At 38.0% G+C, this 20,482-nt stretch overlaps 1 protein-coding gene across 15 annotated transcripts in view; it reads left to right on the top strand.

Annotated features, from left to right (window-relative positions):
• The window catches only part of PLCB4 (phospholipase C beta 4), a 413,770-nt gene that overhangs the window by 29,012 nt on the left and 364,276 nt on the right, over positions 1–20,482 (top strand). The window lies entirely within an intron of this gene.

Below are 20,482 nucleotides of genomic sequence, written 5' to 3'. Positions count from 1 at the left end.
TTTTAATTGCAATACATTTATTTCAGCTCATCTTGATGAAATGTGTTCCTGTCTTTTTCAGTGGGTGACATCTTTCTAGGAAACCAAGACAGTGTGGAAATGTAAAATGGTCTGTGGCCAGTAAAAAATGTGATATCTTTCATTTTATGGTGTGAGATTTCTTTTTCAGAGTGTGGATTGTGATTTGCTGCATACTTTGTCAGCTGTAATAAGGTTGGGGGCATTCTTGGGTGTATGGTATCTTTTTGTAGTCCATACAGAGCCTGCAAGAGGTTTCCGAATTTCATGGAGTGAATTCATACTAGCCTAGGAGCCATTTTGGCTTTCTTTTTTTTTTTTCTTTTCTGAGGCAGAGTCTTGCTCTGTCACCCAGGCTGGAATGCAGTAGCGTGATCTTGGCTCACTGCAACCTCTGCCTCCTGGGTTCAGGGGATTCTCCTGCCTTAGCCTCCGAAGTAAGTGGGTCTATAGGTGCCCACCACCACGCCCAGCTAATTTTTGTGTTTCTAGTAGAGATGAGATTTCACCATGCTGGCCAGGCTAATCTCGAACTCCTAATCTCAAGTGATCTGGCTACCCTGGCCTCCGAAAGTGCTGGGATTACAGGCAAGAGCTACAGTGCCTGGCCTTTTTTTGTTGTTGTTGGTTTTTATCTCATACTTTTTATTCTGAAATATGGACTGCCTCTCCCGTTCTGAAAGGTGTAGTTGGGGACTTGGTTCTGACTAGAGCCATGCGTTCAGGGAGTGCCTGTGGAGACTGGGAAACCGCTAGGCATGAGTGGTATGGTGGGTCCCATGGGGCCGTCACCCCAAACCACAGGACTGCCTCAGAGATTTGCGGGGTGTTTTAAGGTCACAGTGGTCAAATCTGACCTTGTGCCATTATCCTTTCATGTTATCCTCCAGTTTGCTCTCAGACTGTAAGATTTTAGCTCTTAGATCATTTCTGGGCTGAGAAGTTAGGCTGTAGAAACAGTTTGTCCTGATTTAATTATAATAACAAGTTCGTGATGCTGATGGTGTCTTTCCTCATTCTTCTGCAACCTCACAAGAGTGGCCATTCACCTCCAGCTTTTAATTACCCATCCAGCTAGCTCCCAGCCATCTCTGCCCTGGGAATGGCCTGGTTCTCCTCTGACAGGGCTCACCAAGCAGTTGCTCACATGTTTCTTATAAAGCACCCACCTCTAGATAGCAAAAAGTGAAGATTATGGTCCATACTAGATCACTGGAAATCCAGTGTGGAGAACAAACATACATTGATTTCCAAATTGGAAATAGAGGTGTTGAAGCTGGGTTGTAATGTTTGGCCCATTTAAGATAAATAGAACCACCCGTGTAAATTTGGCATTTGGACATAAATAAACCCTATGAGAGTATGCTACCAGAGTGAACTTACAGAGACCAGAGAGATTGCTGCAAATTCGCTTCAAAATTGAAATTCAAAAACCTGCTGTATGCGATTAATTGCAGTGAATTGACTGCGTAATAGTTAAATAAGTGTTTTTTTTTTCTCAGATTATTTATTCAAATTTTGGCTTCAAAGATGATACAGAGAAACATGAGTTAATCAAAGACAGAGAGTGAGGATAATCTTTGATAGAACGATTACCGCAAAAGAGCTCATAAGTATGATATAAATGCTGAGTTATAAAAATACACTTTTAGGAAATACAGATTATTAGACCTTGATCGTCTTTGAATGATAATTGGACTTAACCGCAGCATAAATCATCCGTATCGTGTATCTGCTAGCATATATATATAGAAAAAATCTGACTTTGAACTACTAGGAAAGTTGCTTTTTTGCATTTATCCGACATTAATCTAAAATCCCTCTTGGGAATAAAAACTCACATATCTGCAAGGTAGCCAGACAGTTAGGAGCACAGTCTTGAAAAGGCTTCTCAACTGTGTGGGTGAGAGAGCCCAGGAGGCTGTGGAGTATTGTAAAAGTCCTGGAGTATGTGGCAATTAATTCCAAGGATGTCTTATGTATTAAATAGTCTCATATATATATATATGTATGTATATATGTATATATATGACTATTTTAAAACTCTGTATCATTCCTGCTATAAGGCAATATATATGAATATGAAGTGTTACTGAATTACGAGGAGCTTTTTTATTATAATGTATTTTCCTAATAGAAATTAAAGCTACTTTATACTACTACCATTTATACTACTATTATAAATGGCTAACAATTCATTTTGACACTAAACATGGGTTCTCATAGTCAAACAAGTTGAAAATTGTTGCTCTAGAACATGAGGAAGGTATCTGAATCATGTTAAGATTGGATCCATGATTCAAGCAAGACAGGGCCAGAATGTTTTTAAACAGTCAGAAGAAAGAAATACTCAGATGTTTATTAGATATTAGATTAGGTTACTGGGGCAATGGAGGAACTTTCTTCTAAAAACTTTTAAGCAGTCCATTTTCTTGTATGGTAGGTTGGTTAGATGTATTCTTCAGTACGAAAGCTAGTAGCCACACGTGGTCATTTAAATTTAACCACATATAGTTATTTTAATTAAGAAAATTAAAAATTGAGTTCATCATTTACACCAGTCACAATTCACATGCTCATTAGCTACATATAGCTAGAGGGCAGCACACAGAACATTCTCATCATCACAGAAAGTTTTTTTTTTGACAGTACTGGGGACAATTATCATCACTAGGACTGCTCCATGCCACTAGTAGTACCAACACCACAAAGCTATTCCTAGGGGCTTTGCCCCTGGGGCCCTGGCATGGAATGGAGAAGACAAAGCCTGGTTTGCCCTATAAATCCTGGGAGATTTTTATGGACAGGAGTCCTGAGTGAATGCACGGAAAAGAAAATTGTTTCCCCATAATCTTCCAGCTCTCCTCCCTTTTGTTGTGGCCCATATGCCCTGACAAGCAGCAGGGGTCCGTGTGCCGGTTTGAGTTAACATTTTATTGTTTGTACAGTAGACATTTATCCCCATTTGGGCTACCTGGCATCTGAATCCTTTTCCTGAATTTGGGGGCATTCGTCATTGTGTGAAGCTGGGTGGATAAAAGTGCCGTTTCTCTTAACTTTCCAAGCAGAAATGCCCACTTTTGTGTTTTTCTTGATGTCTGCCAGCAAGTAGGCACACTCATGGGACTTCAGGTTTGTCACATCTGGGACTGGGGCTCTGGAGAGGTGGCTTAGAGAGGCAATGGTTTGGAATTCTGCCCATCACTGGTGCAGGCAGGACCATGGTGGCAGGTCCAGAGCCACCTGTGGTGACCAGCACCAACAGTGCAGTAGAGGAAACAGAGTTAGTTACTGGGAACAAAAGCAATACTAATGGAAACAGCCTTCCCGTGAGTGTAAGGAGCCGGACTAGTCTCCCTTGTTCTAATGGACATTCTCCTTACATGGAATAATAACAGGACAATTTAATTTTATTTGTCAGTATTAATTTTTTTTAGAGACAGAGTCTTGCTCTGTTGCCCAGGCTGGAGGGCAGTGGCATGACTGCAGCTCACTGTAACCTCAAACCTCATAACATGAAAATTAAAAAAAAATCAAAAGAAACCACTTAGCTGTAACACAAGGAAGATATGCTGACTTGTTTAATGGAAAGGAATATACTTTAATGGAAGAATACATATATCAGAATTTCAAACATCCCACATGGGTTTAGTAATGGAGCAACCCCATTTTTTGTTTTTGATAGAGAATTGTGTTTATAATTCTGTTTCTTATATGCACAATGTAATCAAAACTGTTGCCTGTGAATAATCACTCTTTTTCTGATTCCTACTTGGCTAGGCTGATATGCCTGTTTTATTGCTTTTCCAGAACAGATAGACTCACATATTGTTTCACGTTATGTTTTGAGTTCTTAAGCATATTGTCTCTTCCTCCTGTGCACTGATTCCCACTTTCGTGCACACAGCAGCTGTGTGACCATCTGCATCATCTCAACAGTGCCACAGCTTCCTCCGTAGAATGCTACGGTGTGTCGCCCATGGAGGGATTCCTCATCCCAAGCGTGATTTTTACGTGGGTAGGCTGCCCGCCTGTGAGGTGAAGTTTCTGGTGGCCCATTTCTTCATATTTCATGATGATTGGTCAGAGGCTTGCCTGGCAGTGGAACCATTACCCCAGGGACAGAGGTTGCCTGCTGTCCGTCATAACTTATGCTCAGCCCTCAATAGAAAAGAAGTATGGTGTGAAGCAGCCACCCAACCAGAGAGACTGGTGGAACAGCCTCCATTTGTATGTAGGTGAGCTACACGACTTGTTCTCACCAACACAATGTGAACAGACCTGTAGGGCAAATCTGGGACAAGGCTTCGAAACCCCAGGCTCTATTGTCCTCTTTCCTGTGGCTAGATGCAGATGACTGGGAGGCCTGAGGGGATGGCGAGAGACAGGATTAAGTGAACCTGAGTCTAAATCATTGCATTATGGATGGCTCCTCACTATTCCTATTCAGGAATCCACATGTTCCTGAACAGAAAATCTTTAATAGTCATATTTGCAGTCTTTCCCAGTAACAAACTCTACACAATGAAAGATGGAGCATAAATTATGTGAGCAAGAAAGAGAAATAAGCTTCTGTTATGTTAACTCTTTTTGTGTTTTCAGATTTGTTCATTGCAGAAGCTGACATTACCCTTGTACACCCTCATTCAGCCACATAAATCTCATTATTTCTTTTTATCAGGTATTAGCTGACATTTTTTCATTTTTCAGTTGCCCATTATGTGGAATCATCTGCTTGCATTGAGTAGTAGCATGGCTTATACCTGAGTATGATTATGGCCTACATACATTTCCCTACATATTGCCTAGTGTTGCTTACAAATAGGTCTAAGAGTTAGAGGAGAGCTTAGTGCCTCATTGTAAAAACAATTTGCCGGTTTTGTAAATCAGCATTTTTTTTTTTTTTTTTTGAGATGGAGTTTTGCTCTGTCACCCAGGTTGGAGTGAAGTGGCACGATCTCGGCTCACTGCAACCTCTGCTCCCGAGGTTCAAGTGATTCTTCCCCCTCAGCCTCCTGTGTAGCTGGGATTATAGGTGCCTGCCACCATGCCCAGATAATTTTTGTATTTTTAGTAGAGACAGGGTTTCACCATGTTTGCCGGGCTGGTCTTGAACTCCTGACCTCAGGTGATCTGCCCGCCTCAGCCTCCCAAATTGCTAGGATTACAGGCATGAGCCACCGCACCTGGCTGTAAATCAGCATTTTGAGTGAGTTTTTAATCCTCTTGGATCACTACAAAGATTGTGGTAACTGAGAATGCAAGTTCAGTGACTACTTTTGCTTCATAAATGTATAGAAAATGGTTGATGGTCTTATTAGAAAACATTTCCCAGGCTTAATAGTTCTATATAGACGATAGAGGCAGCCAATGAAGATGGAAAGGGGAAACAATGATACAAAATCATCTTAGATTACAACAGAAGGAGAAAGTATTTGATACTCATTTAAAAGCAGCAAATGTGGTGGTTCGAGATATACATTTTGCTTTTGGCATGACATGTAAATGATTGCTTGGCAGAGATGAAGAATTAGGGATTTAATGTTTTTGCTTTTTAGTTTACTGTGTATTAACTAATACCATTTTCTTCTTCTATAATATGGAAATAGCAACTGTATACCTGTAAGGTTATTAATGGAGGTTTTATGCATGCTGATATATTTGAAATGTTTTTAGTTCTTTAGGGGAAAAGTGCTTAATAAACGTAAATAACTACTTATGTTAACAGTTTATTTCTGTTGACTTAATATACCTACTTTTTCCTCTTAATAATGCCAGAGCATATTTGGGGGGCTATAGCTTGAACAAAAATAAGACATTATTAATATCAGCACTTTGTAACCTGAGACAGATGATTTAATCTCTCCTGCCATATTCTCTGGGGTTTAAAGGTGCTATTCAGCAGGATTATTATGAACACCAAAAAAAGTTTGCATAAAATAGCTGCATGGCTGTCACTTCCACATAAGCTATGAAGGCAATGATGATAATTAAGTCTAGGACTTGTAGGAACCACATATACTCACTCCTACTGCCTTTGTTCTTCTTCTCTTCTTCATGTCTACTCTGCCATTGTACTTTGTTGTTGTTTTTTTTTTTTTTTTTTTGGAGACAGAGTCTCGCTCTGTCTCCCAGGCTGGAGTGCAGTGGCGGGATCTCGGCTCACTGCAAGCTCCACCTCCCAGGTTCATGCCATTCCATTGTACTTTTTAACACATTGGCATATACTCTGTGCTGACTACTCCAGTATGGAGTGCTTCTCAAACTTTTTGGTCTAAGACCCTTCTCTTAAGTAGAGTAGGGGCTAAGACCCTACTCTTAAGAATTGTTCAGAGTTCTAAATAGCTTTTTAACATGCAGCTTATATCATAACTATTTGCTATATTAAAAAGTAAAATGGGGACATTTACAAATACTTATTTTAAATAACAGTAATAAACCCATTACATGTTAACGTAAGTAAGAATTTTTTAAATGAAGAATTACTGTATTTTTCCAAACAATGTATGTTTGGTGAGAAGAATGGCACCATTTAATATTTTTGCAAATCTCCTAAAGTCTTGCTTAATAAAAGATATGTGAATTCCCTTATTTGCTTCTGCAGTTTATTGAGATATTGAACATGATGAAGGCTCTGGAAAACTCTTTTAGAGAGTGAGAGTAATAAAAGGAAAATAATTTCTTAGTATCATTATGAAAATAATTTTGACCTTTCAGAACCCTGAACTTGTCTTGAGCACACAATTTGAGAGTGATTGGTCTACGTTAAATCCCCAAAGGTTGTCTTTAGAGTATTTCCAGTTTTGTCACATTTACTACTTTGTACTAGAAAATCCCTTTCCCGTCCAAAATATTAGTAAATAACTATTTCTATCTAGTTAATTCTTGTTCAGAGAAATAACTAAGAGGCTAAATTATAATTTTAATTTTAGGCTGCAATTTTCCCATTTATTAATTGCACCTTCAGAATATACTGGCATCTTAACCCATTTCCCCTATTCTCACAGCTGCTTTTAAGTCATTTTTCTCATTGATACGTGCTATTATGAGAGCCTCTAAATTGGTCTCTGTCCCAGTTGCTATTGCTGTGCAACAAACCACCCCGAAACTAAGTGCTTGAAACAGTAACAATCACAAATCTGCAGTTAGGGCAGGGTTTAGCAGAGAAAGCTCATCTCTGCCCCTTATGGCATCAGCTGGGGATATTTTGACTGCATGCCAGAGGATCCACTTGTGAGATGATTCACCTACATGCCTGGCAAGTTGATGCCAGCAGTTGGCTGGGAGCTAAGAACTAGGGACTTCCGTCATCACCATGTGGGCTCTCAATGGACTGCTTGGTCTTCCTCATAGCATGGTGGCTGAGTTGCAAGAGTAAATGTTCCAAGAGATAGAAGTAAAAGTTGTCACTTTCTTAAGGTCTGGACATGGGAACTGGTCTAGTGTCACTTCTGCTGGATTATAGTCAAGCAGCCACAAAGCCTAAGTTCAAGGAGTGGGAATACAGACTCCTACCTCTCAGCTGGAGAAGTGTCAAAGAATTTGGGGACCATGTTTTAAAATTACCATACTCTCTCTGCCTCAGTCCTTCTCACCCCCAAATTGCCCAGTATTTGCATCTTGTCCTCAGATTCAATTTCGTAGAACATATATAGCTCTGTTTGTCCCGTAGCTCCCCATTTTCTACCTAAGAACAAAATTAATCTTGCATTCAGAACAATCCATTTATTAGTTTACCCTATTCCTTCTTTAGTATACCCTGAGTTTTAGCCCAAATTTATCTGGATTTTTCTTCTTTTGCCTTTGATTATACTTTTTTTCTCTCTTCCTAGAATATTATCCCTTTAATCTTTTTCACATCCTAAGATTCTGTCCTCTTAATAAATGCTACCACTCACATGAAGACTTCCTTAAGCTCTCCATCCTTCTGTAGTATGTCTTTCTGTTATCTCTCATCATACAGTTTAACTGTACCATTTTAAAGACCTCCCAATTTCTGTCTTGTACAATAATACATGTATATTTTATATGCTCTACTAGATTTTATGTTCCTTGGAGGGGATCCATATTTTTAAATATAATATTAATCTTTAGTTGCTCTGATATCTTGAGATATATGTAACAAGTGCTTGATTTTTAAAAAAATGAGTGAATGAAGATATGAATGAAATTAACAGAGTATGTTTAGACTCACCTAAAAAGCTATTAGAAGTACTATGATTGTTGATTAAAATTGCTGGTTAGCCACAAACTAAATAAGTAAAAATTGATGATTTCATTACCAAGCATAAATATTAGACAATATTATTAAAAAAGAGATCACACCTAAAATAACAGTACAACCATACAAAAGTTTGGAATGACTTTCCTAGAAATGTATGGTAGGAACTAAGTAAGGAAAGCTACAAAACTGAATTGTAGGACATAAAATGAGTTTCATATTAGTGGAGAGAGATTCTTTGTTCTTGGAAAGCCAGATTCAGTGTAGTAATATAAAAATATCAGATTTGTTCAATTGAAGTGTACACTCAGTACAATTTCTATCAAAACTAGGGAACTTGACAAAATAATTCCAAACTGCATCTGGAAGAATAAACCTGTTAATACTCTTAGAATTACAGGAAATACTTATGAGGGGCACTTGGCATCTTAGATATTAAAGAATATTTTAAGTCAATGATGATTGAACAATGGTATTGATACAGGGATACATCAATGAGTAAAATATTAAAGAACCTTGTTTTATATATACATATGTGGTAATTTAGTATATGATAAGATTGGTGTTTCAGATTGGTAGGAAAAAGATTAATTACTCAATAAAAGGTATTGGGACACCTGCAAAGTCTTCTGGAAAAATAAAGCAGGCTCTCTACCACACTGCTAATGTAGAAATAATTCTAGGGATCAAAATTATACATATAACAAGATAAACTATAAATTTATGATAAAAATCTATGGATAAATATTTTTACAATTTGTGTGTATGTGGGGAAGGCATCTCTAAGTAGAAACCATGAAGGAAAGGATTTAAAAACGTGACTACATATACATATGTTTTACATCTTTATTTTTCAAAATGTTAGCAACCATCTCAACTTGTTTGAAGGACAGACCATATACCGGGAAAATATTTACAAACAATATGATCAACAAAGGCTGATATTCCCAAAGTATAAAGAGCTTTTAAAATAAACCCTGACAACCTTATCAGCAAGATGAACATTTAATAAAGTCGTGGAGTTAAAATAATGAATATGGGGACATCAAACATATAAAAAGATGATCAAATCTGTCAGCAATCAAAAGTGCAAATTAAACCAACAGTGGTATATTATTAGGTTGGTACAAAAGTAATTGTGGTTTTTTGCGAAAGTCATGGCAAAAACCGCAATTACTTTTGCACCAACCTATATTTCTCAGTAACTAAAATGATAGATAAAAACAAGCAAAAAGTTCATAATTGATGATGCTGTGGGCAAACAGTGTAGTTTTTTTTTTCCAACTGCACTGAAGGGCCATATTTTCCCAGTCTGTTTGTGACAGATATGATTGTAACATACAGTAAAAATAAGTAGCCAGAAATAAAAAATCACAGATATTCGGAATAAAATATCAAATATGACACATGCGTGTGTGTGCACGCACACACATACACACACACAATGTTCATCAGACATAAAATTAACTCTTCCCAAATTGCGTTAAATATTTCTAAATGTTTACTCTCAATTTCTGGACCTGTCTCAGTGGACCAGTCAGGAACATTTTGCAGTCTAGCACCATTCTATGGGCCACTCTTAGAATAGCACTCCTTTAATGTGCCAATGGGAACATAAACTGGGTCAGACTTTGTGAAGGGAAGATTGGCAGTATGTATAGGATTTTAAATATGCAAACTCTTCTATTTCTAGGAATTTGTTGTAAGGCAAATTGGATAGTTGTGTAAGATTATTTATCCTAGTGTCTTTGGTGATAGAGAAAAAGATGAAACCTAAATATCCTCCAGTAGGGTTAATGGTTAGATGGTTATGGTAGAGTCAGACTGTGGAATACTATGCGGTCATTAAATAATTAAGCAAATGTATATTCATTTTTTATTATAGAAAATTTCAAATATACACAAAAGTAGAATGAATGCCTAAACCATCTCCATATGACCATCACCCAGCTTCAACTGTTACCCAGTCATGGCCGATCTTGTCCCTGCCCCTTCGATTAGTTGTGCGTTTATTTGTGTGGGAAGATTATCTTGACCTTTTGTAAAGAAAAACCAGGTTATAGTGGAGCATTTATTTACTTGTTCAACAATTATGGATTATACTCTTATGTCTGGTGTGGTACTATTCTAGGAGCTGGGGCTTCAGAAGTGCATTAAAAAAGTAAAAATCTCAGCTTGCAGCTTAAATTCTAATGGGGAAGACAGAACAACCAACAGTCAAAATTTTAGCATATAGTTACTGATTATCATTACAGAGAAAAGGGGGAATAGGGAGCAGAGGGTGTGTTGTCATTTTAGAAAAGATTAACAGGGAAGCCCACCCACCCCCACCTGAGATGGTGGTCTTTGAGTCAAGGCCCTAAGTTGCTAAGGAAGGATTACATGTCATCGGGGGGGCGACCTCCTCAGGCTGTTGGGAGTGGGAGGTAGCAAATGCCAATGCCGTAAGGCAGAGGTGAGCCTGCTGTTTCTGAAGAAGAGCAAGGAAGCCCCGGGTTGAACATGAGGAGAGTGCTGGGAGATTGGGCAGGAGGGTGGCGTAGGGAGGAGGGTCTTATAGGCCTCTGTGCGGACTTCGACTCCGGCTCTAAATGGAATAGGGAGCCTTTGGAGAATTGGGACCCAAGAGTGATGGGATGTTACTTTTGAGAAGACTCACGTTGACTGCTGAGTTCAGAATACACTGTGAGGGAGCACGTCCAGAAGAAGGAGAATCAGGAGGTTATGTTCCTGTGTAATCAAGGGAGATTGGGAGATATTGATTTTAACGAGGTTTGGAGGGATGGAGGTGGTTTGAAGAGGTGAAATTCTCGATTTCTTTTGAAGATGGAGTCAGTAGGATTTGATCATGGATTCCACCTAAGGTATGAGGAAGGAAGAGGTGGTGAAGGGGATTCCAAGGTTTTGTGCCTGGGCAATTGAAAAGATGGAAGTACTGTTTACTAGAATGGGGAAGACTGCATTATGAGAGGTTTGAATGGAGAAGATCAGGAGTTGGTTTTGGATATGTAAAATAGTGATTCCCATTAGGTGTCCAAAATGAAGATAGGACCAGGAGTTAGTTGGATATTAAGAGTCTGGAATTCAGATGGGCCTAGGCTGAAGATGTGTACATGTGGGAGTTGTGAGTCTGGATGAAGTCACTAGAAAAGTGAATGTGGACAAGAAGCAAAGACAAGACTCAGAGGACTGAGTCTAAGGGCACTTAGAGGGTGGGGAGACAGGGAAGAATCAGTGTTAGAGATCAGGGATAAGAGTGAGCTAATGAAGGAGGAGGAAAAGCCAAGGCATATGGTGTCTTAGAATCTACCTGCTGAGTGTTTCAAGGAGGGAAGATTAATCAGAGGGGCTGTCAAAGAAGATGAGGACTGAGATTTGACTGAACAGGAGGCTGGTGCAAAAGTTGGATCAGCACAACATGTCAGCTTGAATTCCTTGCTGAGGTATGAATTGTGAAGCATGGAAATGATGATGATGATAATACTAATTATTATTAAGAATTCAAAAGGAACAAGGTCTTCTTTTTTTTTTTGATAATGCCAAATATATTCCCTACCATTAAAATTGGATATAGCAGCCAAAAAAGAAAGAAAAATGAATTAAAATTACTGAAAGACAATTTTACATGTTGTGTCAGATAGTTTAATTTAAATATAAGCTGGTTGATCCAGGTGCAGCTGCCCAAACTTGGAATAACATGGGGGAAAAGCCTAGTGAGAAAGCAAAGTCAGTTGCAGGAGAGAGATACAGAGAGATGAGAGAGAGAGGAAGAAAGAAGAGAGAGAGAGGAAGAAAGAAGAGAGAGAGAGAAAGAGAAAGAGAGAGAGGAGAAAGGGGTAGTTGAAGTGGGTTGCATAGGAAAAACCAAGTGCCTGGTAAACTTTATTGAGTCCCAGAAATGTAAGGTGCCCCCCAGCAAAAAAAAAAAGTGCTAGCTGCTCTTAACACTAACTTTAGCCTGAATAGACTTGAAAATGTATACATTTTTCATAGATGAATAGTTTCCCTGATACTTAAACAATATAGTGCGATCTTCAGAGCAGAGATGTGAATTTGTGTCCCTGGGTCTAAAGTATTGAGCATTTATAAAATGGTGTGGCTGTAAGAGTACCAGAATTGTGCTGGAGTTTCAGATTCTTCTTTAGGCAGTTGATTTGATTAAAACAAAAGAAAACAAAAACAAACAACCAACTCACACTTCTGGTCCTTTCTCTGGAAATTATGAATAAAAATATCAATAAAACTTGAAAATAGAATTTTAGCAGTCTCCCTATTTGAGAAGGAGAATCTCACAATTTTCACTGGTAGGCAATTCATGTGGGGCTGGAATGCATAAATGTGGGAAATAAATAAAATGATTGCTTTTTTTTTTTGTAATGGCCTAAAATGATAGCTTCTTGATTTAATAAACCTTTCCCCTACTCCCTACCACCACCCCTCTGCAACTTACATACAATACACATATTCTAGTGCTTATCAAATTGTAAAAGCTGGGCTCATGAAATAACATGAGGATTTTTGTTTTCTGATATCAGTCAAAAATTGTTTGGAAGACAGGCAGAACAAGTTAAAGTGAAAGCCTAATATAGTGAAGGGAAAGATTTGTGTGCCAGCCACAGATAGACTAAGTTCGTTCTCACATAAATATTATCCTTTTGTTCTTGCCAGGACTGAACTGCAGTCATTGTCTTAATTAACTCAGGGAGTTTTCAGTTACAGCTTCAAAATCTCAGTCTTCTGGAAATTGTCATCTGGCTTTGTGTTGTCCCTAAGTAGCTGTGTGACCTTGAGGGAGGCACTTAACCAATTCAGGCCTCAGTATTGGGAGTCAAGGGTACGGAGGCCCAGTTTAGCTTTCTTCTAGCCCTGATGTTCTGTGAATCTGTTATTCAAGTTTATGGACAAGTTTCCACAGAGAAGGTTAGCAGAGTTTTTTAAAATTATTATTATTAAGCAATGGGTATTTTACTAAACAGCACTCAACTATTTTTTGCAATGTGTTAATTTGTAGAACGTTTTGAAACTCCGCATAGAAAGTGAATGCACAGGTCAAGGCTAACATAGCCTTTTTCAACCATATTGTCTGGAATTGTTTTTTTTTAACATATAATAAAAATTACAGTTGAAGAAGAAATGCCAAAAATATATTTTTGATGGAAAAGAACAACTTACAGTGATTAGCATTTATTTCAATGAAATTTGAATCTTTAAAACATAGGATTTAAACATCTTTCAATGGACATATACATTATTGTCTCAGATTCATAGGAATGTCTTGTAAGCTATCATTTCGCCTCTATTTACACTGTCTTTTGTGGGGGAAATAAAAAGACTAAACAGTGTTTAGATTATCTCTACACATTTTACATTTCTCCCAAAGGCTGCTGTGTAATGGTTGGCATCTGAGAGAATAAACAGGAAATTAGTGAGGCTGAGGTTCTCCTTCATCTTTTGCCAGGGCTGGACTCCTTGCTTCATTTATTTTCATAAGACACCAGAAATCTGAGAACAGTATTTAAGCTGACTACGTTTCTTTTATAGCTGGCCTTTTATAGATGGTCTACATGTGGCAATCTATATATTGCCAGATCTTTCTGCTTTTCTCCAACTTAGTGTGTTGGCATTTGAAGTACCAAATGTCCTCTTCACCAATGAATAGTTTAGAGGAAGTTGAACAGTGTAGCCCTTTCGGCATCGTAAAATACTGTATTTTTTTTTTCATAGTCATGAAGGTAATATGTTTGTTATAGAAAATTTGATTGGGAGGCCGAGGCGGGCGGATCACGAGGTCAAGGGATCGAGACCATCCTGGCTAACACGGTGAAACCCCGTCTCTACTAAAAATACAAAAAATTAGCCGGGCGTGGTGGCGGGCGCCTGTAGTCCCAGCTACTCGGAGAGGCTGAGGCAGGAGAATGGTGTGAACCCGGGAGGCGGAGCTTGCAGCGAGCCGAGATTGCGCCACTGCACTCCAGCCTGGGTGAGAGAGCCAGACTCTGTCTCAAAAAAAAAAAAAAAAAAAAAGAAAATTTGGAAAATTAATATAATCCAAAATCCTACAACCCCCAAATCACCACTTTTGATATTGTACTGTTGTTCTCTTTGGTCTTTCATCATTTTTTTTTATTACTTGTATTCATTAAGCAAGTATTCAATTTATTATTCAAACTGTTTCCAAGGTGAGCTGCTAAGAATGTTAATAGGTGTTCTGGGTCACTGGGGGCATTGGGAAGCTTTCCATGTCAAATACGTTTGGGAAAATGCCAGATTGAACGATGTTAGATTTGTCACAGACACCCTCCTCAGGGATGAACTTCCTCAAAGGGCTCTATGACTCTTCTCTACTTGGGAAGGTACACTGGGCAAAGCCTGGAAGTTATTGGACACAGAACTGGCTTTGGCCCTGCACCCACTAATGTTGTAATGGGGTGTTCTTCAGACGGCAGTGTGGATCTTATTTGGTTTTTGTTTGTTTTACAAAATTGAGATCTCATGCTTTTGTAACCTCCTTTTCCTACTTAATATATTATGAACGTTTTCTACTTTAAATCTGTTTTTCAAAGAGTTGCTTTCTCTCATTGTTATTTTTGAAAATATTCCATTTATGAAAGTTCCCATTTATGAAGCTGGGGCCTAGCCCAGGTGACAGATCATTTCAGTCTGTGGGGATACTCTTGAAAGGTTCCGTCTGGGTTATAAAATGTTTATACTCATTTGAAATGTTTCCATCTTCCACCCACCCATTCTGACAAACCTTTAATTTTGGACAACTGCTGTTGAAGCTGTGGATTCACAGTTCCCAAAGCCACTGCTAATTTGTTTGCTTTGGAAAGACCTGACAAAAATAGACTTCTTTTAACACAAATGGATAATTTTCTCCCATTGATGGGCAGTTCATTTAAGAATACTTTATTTATTGTATTATAAAAATAGCCTCTTTGAGAAGAATGGCCTGCTCCAAATAACTGTCATAAAACATAGGGATTTTCTTCCATACAGAAATAATTCCTTTGAGTTAAAATGGGATATTGCCTTTTCAAAGTATTTTTTCCACTATGAAGTAGACAGAAATATGTATTTAATATGTCTTAAAGTCCACTAGTGGGAAGTATTACTATCACCTTTTTTCAAGGCCCATTACCTAAAATATTTTTCTAAAATTAAAGGCAAAGACAAATATGCCTTACATTTAGACCAAATTAAAAAATGGATCTTTATTTTGGATAGTCCCTTTACCTATGCTTTACTTTCATTATCACAAAAATATCCTTACTCACCATTTCACAACAGCTGTGACCAATTTTTATTATGTAGTTGGAAGTGTTAAGAATCTGAAGAGAAGGCCTTTTACAGTGATTGTCTTTGTGAACAGTGTTTAGATAAGTTTTGGAGACCTGTTGAAACAAATACCCTACTCCTTTTTATTTTGAGATGGAGTCTTGCTCTATTGCCTAGGCTGGAGTACAGTGAGATAATCTCAGCTCACTGCAACCTCTGCCTCCTGGGTTCAAGTGGTTCTCCTGCCTCAGCCTCCCATGTAGCTGACATTACAGGCATGGGCCACCATGCCTAGCTAATTTTTGTATTTTTGTAGAGATGGGGTTTCACCATGTTGGCCAGGCAGGTCTCAAACCCCTGACCTCAAGTGATCTGCCCACCTCGACCTCCCAAAGTGCTGGGATTACAGATATAAGCCACTGTGCCTGGCCCAAATACCCTACTCTTTATTGGTTGTCTCACACTGATTGATAGTGGTCAGTTCCTCGGGCATACCATATGTCTTTAAAATATTATAAAACACTTTGTAAAGTCTTTTGTTTTATAAACAGCTTATCTGGGCTAGGCCTGGAGCATATTCATAGACTGTCCCTTTATGCAATTCCTGGGCAAGTGCATGGGTTTGAAAAAGACTGGAGCTGAAAAGCATAATGTGTACTTTTGGCCTGGGGATTCCTTATAGAGGGTATGCAGATTTCCTTAAGGAAAACTGATTTTGCGTGCAAAAGCTGTCTCTATAATTATAACAATTTCCTCTTGCCCTTTTTTTTTTTTAAAAAAAAATTCAGCTTCTCAAATTGGTAAGTATAAAATTTTACCCTTTCCACAAAAGCAGGCCTTGTTGAAGGAACTGACTGCTGAAAAATCTCATGCCAAGTCCCTAAAGCAGCTAAAGGGAGACATTATAAGGTTTGAAATGCAGCAATCTAGGAGGTGAAGGAATGGCGGTCCTGTGAGCCTTGACATCAATTTATGTGAATGTGTGTGCAAGGTGCCATCCCACAGCTTATACTTAGAAGAAAAATGGACTCTTTAAAGGAAAAGTAAAGTTTGTTAATTGAGTTTTTCTTTTTCTGAGGGTTGTGCTTACATGATTTAAATTGTAATAAAAATTAAAATGCTTGAAATGTTTTAGAGTCGGAGCCCTTTGCTGCTTTAGCTCATGGGCACCTCCAAGAATGCTTCCACAGATAGCAGCACAAAACACTGGCAGTTCTCCAAGAGAACATTCTTTGAGAACCTCACTGTGATTGGGAAAGGGAACTTCACATTCTGATTGTGCAGAAGTGCAGGCAGGATGTGTAGTCTACATTCTAAGGTTGCTTGTTGTCTTCCATGGAAAGTGTTATTTTATTATATCTTTCAGATATGTTATAGGTGGGAAAATCTGAATAACTGCTTTTTTCTTGGTCAGGAAATACAGGGAATTGGTGTACTGGGGAAGACCACATATTACGAGAGACACTTTAATTACCTTTGTGGAGTATTACTTTTTAATAACCAAACTTGTTAAAATGCTAAATTTTATTTGTGTTTTAATAACCCAAATTGCTAAATTGCTAAATAATCTAATATACTAAATTGCTAAAATAATGCCAAACATAATTGAACTTTCATTTGGTTCTGAACAATTTTCAGTGTCCCCAAGTCATTATCAATATTGCATTAATGTAGAAATCTAGTCATTTGGTGTCCCTGTTAATGGAATGCCAAACAAATTGAGTCAAACATATATACCTAGTGTTGTGTTGCATGCAGCAGGGTAGAAAGGGAGCGCCTAATCAAGCTCACAATGTGATTTTTGCTCAAGTTGTGATGTCTGGCCGGGCGCAGTGGCTCACGCCTGTAATTCCAGCACTTTGGGAGGCTGAGGCGGGCAGATCACTTGAGGTCAGAAGTTCGAGACCAACCTGGCCAACATGGTGAAACCCTGAATCTATTAAAAATACAAAAATTAGCTGGGTGTGGTGGCGCACACCTGTAAACTCAGCTACTCAGGAGGCTGATGCAGGAGAATTGCTTGAACCCGGCCGATGGAGGTTGTAGTGAGCCGAGATCATGCCATTGCACTCTAGCCTGGGGAACAGAGAGAGACTTTGTCTTAAAAACCTAGAGGGACTTACTCCTGTTGGAGGCACAGATTTCTAATGAGATAATTTGGGATTGACATAGGACTGTGCTTAATAAGGTGTTCAGAGGGGTGGTGCTGATGCTAGGAACAGAGAAGACAAAGTGAGATGATGGCAATGTTGAGTTTTAAGTTGGGCAGTGACCTGATTTGTTTATCATTTGGAGGAGAAGTCAGAAAAAAAAAAGAAACAGCCTAGGTAGAGGATTAGAGATGAGTATGAATATTGAGTGTGTTAGGGAGGGTAATGATAGTCTGAGCTCAGTGCATTAAGATGAAGTGTTAAACACTAATAATGTTAAAGCTTATTCCAAACCTCTAGCTTTTCCCCTTTTTCCTTCTACTTACTACTCAGCAAGGTAATGAGTGATGGCTCAAATGTGGGATTAATCAGGGGAGGAAGACTATCAAGTTCTGTTCTGTTTGTGCATCCAGGGGAGAAGCTACTTAGAGCAGTGGCCAGTTGTTGTCAGCACTCTTCCCCCAACCCCAAATTAAAGGCAACTTTCTGGAACCATATGGCACCTGGGGAGAATTAACATGGCTTCCTAAGATGCCTGAGTAATGACATTTCTTCCTGTCAAAGCACGCTGCTGTAAAAGAACACGCTTCCTGATGATGGGCTTGACCAACCTCACATTTAAGGGCCTGTGCACAATTCTGTTGCCTGGAGGAGGTGATCTATGACACTGGCCTTTGGTTGCTGTGTTTGGCCATGAATCCACCCTGATGACTATGAACTTCACAGGGTAATTGGCCAGGATATCCCTTCCCTTACTGTCATACTTGCTGAGGTGTTAGTTCTGCAAATAGTATCCTTTGTGGATCTTTGTGTTTGTTTGAGTAGGTGAAGGACTTTATCTTATATTCTTTTTCTCTAGTTACTTCCTTATTTTAATAAGTAAACCTTATTCTGAGGGTTAGTTTCTATGCTGAGAACAGTGGGTCTCTAGACTATTTAAAATTTTCCATAAATCTTACTTTATTCATTTTGTAAATCCTGAATAAATTGAAATGAGAACAGTGCTGATGGTCCTCATAGAAACTGAGGTGAAATGTGTACACATTTTAAAATTTATGTAAATGAAGTGCTTCCAGGTATAACACATATATAACTCTCCCTATATATTATTTAATAATAAAAATGCCTCCACACTATAGTGCTTTATGAATAGATTTTTTAAACTTCTTAAAGTATAATTGAAATGTAAATTTAGTGTAATTAATATGAATGTATTCGTTTAATTTGGATTTTTGATGGGCTTGATTCTTCTTAATCCTAATGAATACTTGCAGGCCACAGGTAGTTGTTGAGCATTAGCAAAGTTCATCTTAAATTATTTCATATGATTGTATTTTAAGTGTTATTTTAGGCTCTAGATTTGGCCTTTTTCAAATTTGTAATATGCTTTATCAAACATTAAATACTATTTTAAAGTAATGTAACAGGAATTTGGGAAACAAAAAATACAACTTTCATAATTTTAGTACTTTAACATAAGAGCCAATATTGTTTTTTGTACATTTTGAATCCTCCATATGGACCACACATATTTATAGCTAGAAATGTGAATATATATACAATTTTGTATTATTCTTCACTTATAAAATTAGCATTTCTGATATTGTATCCGTGTGTGTGTGTGTGTGTGTATGGCTTCAAATCTTTTATGAAAGAAAATTTAAAGTTATGAAAATATTAGTGCCCAGTTCAATTCTCCACACTCCACTCCATTTCACATTCCCCAGACGTAACTTCTCAGAATTCTATTTTTCTTTTCTGTTTATATTTTTATACTCTTTCCCCATGTATGTGTCACTTATATGTATGTATAAGATATATATGTGTGCACATATATATACATTGTGCATGTACATAGATACACACATGCAGAGTATTGTTGTGTATTCTAAAAATGTACGTATCTGCAACCATTTTGTCTGCCCAGTTCTATTCCGTTAGTTTTGCCTCACCTATCCTCATGTCAGTATCACAGAGCTAAGACTAGGATGAGGCACGCAAGGTGTGCTGGACATAGAATTGGTGCAGGCATCTGCCCTTAGGCTGTAGGAGCCTCGGTTGCCTTCCCTAATCTCAGCCCTGACAATAGCTTTATAGAAACTTTTGGTATGTGGTAGGTTGAAGTCTTGGCTATTTTTGGCCCCTTTACCCTTCAAATACATTTTAAAAAACAGCTTGTCAAGTTCCATGAAAAAAAATGCCAGTGGAAATTTAACTTGAATTATATGAAATTTATAGATTAAATGAGGGTGGGGGGATGGACATCTTTAACATATCGAGTCTACCCACCTATGGATATGCTGGCTCTAACTATTGATTTAGGTCATTTTTAATGTCTCTCAAAATTACTTTTTCTATAACATCCTGCATGTTTTTTATTCAACTTATTTCTGCATGCCTTAGAGTTTTTGTTGTTGTGAATGTGAATTTTTAAAACTGAATTTTCTAATTCATTGTGGTTGGTGTATACGAAAGCGTTGGTTTTTGAATGTCCCTTCTTTTTCTGCAGCCTTGCTTAACACTCCAATTTGTCCTAGTAGTTTGTCTACAGATTCACTTGGATTTCTTGTGTAGAGAATTCTATTATCTGTAGTTACTTGGTTTTCATACTTGTAATTTAATGACTATATAATACTTCATTCATCATTTAATTTGCTGTTGAACACATGGGAAGTTCCTGATAGCTTCTATTTTAAATGTAATTATAGTGTACACCTTCATACATTTTTTCACCTTTCCAGTTATTTTACTGGGATTCAATTTTGTAATTTCTGTCAAAGGGTATGAACATATTTTTACAGCTCAGGATATGTGT

The sequence above is a fragment of the Symphalangus syndactylus genome, chromosome 24 (genome assembly GCF_028878055.3).
Source record: "Symphalangus syndactylus isolate Jambi chromosome 24, NHGRI_mSymSyn1-v2.1_pri, whole genome shotgun sequence".
Taxonomy (NCBI): domain Eukaryota; kingdom Metazoa; phylum Chordata; class Mammalia; order Primates; family Hylobatidae; genus Symphalangus; species Symphalangus syndactylus.
This window is presented reverse-complemented; position numbering and strand designations above follow the sequence as displayed.